This window comes from Conger conger, chromosome 17, assembly GCF_963514075.1.
Source record: "Conger conger chromosome 17, fConCon1.1, whole genome shotgun sequence".
Classification (NCBI taxonomy): domain Eukaryota; kingdom Metazoa; phylum Chordata; class Actinopteri; order Anguilliformes; family Congridae; genus Conger; species Conger conger.
Window position 1 is genome coordinate 19,398,456 of NC_083776.1, and position 2,612 is coordinate 19,401,067.

At 46.5% G+C, this 2,612-nt stretch overlaps 1 protein-coding gene across 6 annotated transcripts in view; it reads right to left on the minus strand.

Annotated features, from left to right (window-relative positions):
- Positions 1–2,612, minus strand: part of man1a2 (mannosidase, alpha, class 1A, member 2) — a 118,602-nt gene continuing 115,990 nt past the window's right edge. For all 6 annotated transcript variants that reach the window (XM_061226733.1, XM_061226732.1, XM_061226728.1 and 3 more), the window contains one exon: positions 1–2,612. This exon is cut by the window's right edge and continues 292 nt beyond it. The gene's annotated coding sequence lies outside the window, so the exon portion shown is untranslated.

Genomic DNA, 2,612 nt, shown 5'->3' on the forward strand with positions numbered 1-2,612 from the left:
TCATTTTTCATCATATGTTTATTCAATCAGTTTTTTTTTTTTACTCTGTGTTTTGTATTTTAAACATATTTACAATTCATTTTGATCAGTAAAAATACAAACGTGGAATACTGTGTTTGAAAATCCGTGGGTAAGAGATGACATCCAAGCTTTGTTCAGCGTCCGTTTGGGAGCAGAAGACGACGTCATGATGATGTTGAGTAGAAAAAACAAACAAACCCAGTACAAACACAACGCAAGCGAGGCCAGCAGTGCCACTACTGCCCCCTGGGGGAGCAGGACAGGAAGGGTCAGAGGCTCAGTCTTCCTTCATTTCCACTGAAGAATGTGCCAGAAGGCAGCAGCACGCTGGTGGAACAAAATAGTGTCGTCGATCGACTGCTCATTCTTCACGTCTCCAGGGACTCCAGTCTCACCCCCCAACCCATTATAGGACAGGTGGGGAGGGCTGTCGATCCGCTGTGATTGTCTGGTTCCATTATTCAACTTTATTCAAGTACCCTCATGGAAAATGTTCTCTCTCACTCCTCGACCTTGGAAGGCCTTTTTCCCCTCTCTCCTCGAATAGCCCGGACAAACACATTTACACATTAGCAACGTCAAAAAAAAAAAAAAAAACCTAACTTCGACGAACGTCCCTTTAGCTTCTCCAGAAAGTCCTTGTTCTTTCTGTTCCTCTTTTTTAAGGCAACAAACAGAGAACATGCGGCTCGATCACAACTGGGCCACAGAAAGTGCAAAAGGACGGTAAAACACAGAGCCACACCGACGAATGGAAAATCGAACGTCAACAGAACCGGTTTCAGCCGGAGCAGAGAGGGTACGACTCATGTAGGGTGTTTCTTTTCACTGAGTGATATTGTGGTTGACTACCCTCATTTATATTAGTGTCCAGAGTATTGGTCTTCATTATGGACTCCTCAGGCTTAAAGGACACCTGAGGTCTCTTTCTAAAACAGAGGGTACAACAGACCTCATTATTCCCCATAAGCCTTATTCCTTCATGCTTCTGCAGAGAAACTTCCAGGTCCTGAAGGTTCATACTTCATTTTGTACAATGTACATACACAACAAATAGTGCTTTGACACCACTGTAGGTTAACATCACCCAAACAGCAGTGATTAACAAAAAATGGTACAAGTAACAACCCCTGTTAATTATGCCAACTGGTGTGCAGACATTGGGCAAATGACTGTTGTGGTGGTATATGAAACAGAATTCTACTGGCGAGTGGGTGGAGTGTATGGGAAATGTAGTATATTTCCCTGTGTAACGTTACCAGTGAAGAGATGCTGTACTAAGCCTGGGGGGTCTTCTCAGGGTTTAGTGAAGGTAGGAATGGAAATCTTCAGCCATTGTAGAAACTTTCTAAAACTGAGGGGAAACAAACGCAAAAAAATCTACACCACCGGGTGGCACTAGAGGGATTTACTGGGAGGGAACACCCAGCAGGCAGAAGACTGCACTGTCTAAATGTCAGCATCTATCAGGAGAGTATTTACATACAGAAAAATGTCCAGTGTTAATTCAACTCATTGGAGCTGATTTAACACTGAACATTTCACTGTTTACCTGCCTCCTGCCCCTCAGGTAGAGCTCTGATGTAAGATAGCGCTCCCTATTGGAGCTTGTACAGGACTACGACTGCTCCTATAGAACCCTCCTCACCTTTTACACAAAAAATAATGCTTAGCACAAAGCTCATCCCTCATCTTCACTGAAAACATTGACTGTGGGTCACTTACGAATGACTGCCCACAGGATGTTGACTAACATGAAGGCGATGAACGTGAACTGAATTATCGGCGCTGCGGTTTATGGTTTGGTGTGATTGGTGCAATCTAAGCATCTCAGTGAGCGATTGGTCGGCCAGACAGCAGAAGCACAAGCTCTCCAGTAAAGCTTCAGCACCTGCCGCTGAACTCCCCTAATCGATAGCCCGCCGTTACACAACTGCTACAGCACGTACGCACACAGCGTTTATCTCCCCGGCCGTGAGGAGGAGAGAGCGGGCTGCAGATGAAAGGTCAGCACTGACTGAGGCAGTTGGGCAATATGAGACTCTGTTAGCCGCGGCTGCGGTCAACGTACGCTTTCTCAGCTGACCCTCGAGCTGGGGGCGATGCACAGAAACAGCAGGACGTACGGATTGATCCCACACAAAATGGAGGCCCTCTCTGTCCCACCAAAGCGAGGGCGGCGGGATCAGTATAGTTCCAGGTCAAAGGTCCTTATGTAGGGAGTAAACAGGAAGTGCTGTTGTTTAGAGATGGGTTCCGGTTGTATTCAAGCCAGAAATGAGGAAAAATAACGCCCCAGAAAAGCAGAGGCCAAAGAGTCGCTCGGTCCGAGTGTGAAAACCACCGTCCTTCTGTCTGTACACGTCTTTCTACAGAAACCCACATACATCCCAGCACGGTATAAACCACCATCACCACCCCCCTGTTCTTTAAACAGATAAATCCAGAGATATACACACATATCTCCAGCCACAGCATGGTGTGCAGTCTGTGTGTCTGTCCAGGAATGACAAATATACATCCTCTCTCAGCAGCATAGGTGAATGTGCAGAGACCGGTTCAGTAGTCCTCCTCCGCCTCGCGCACGTGAA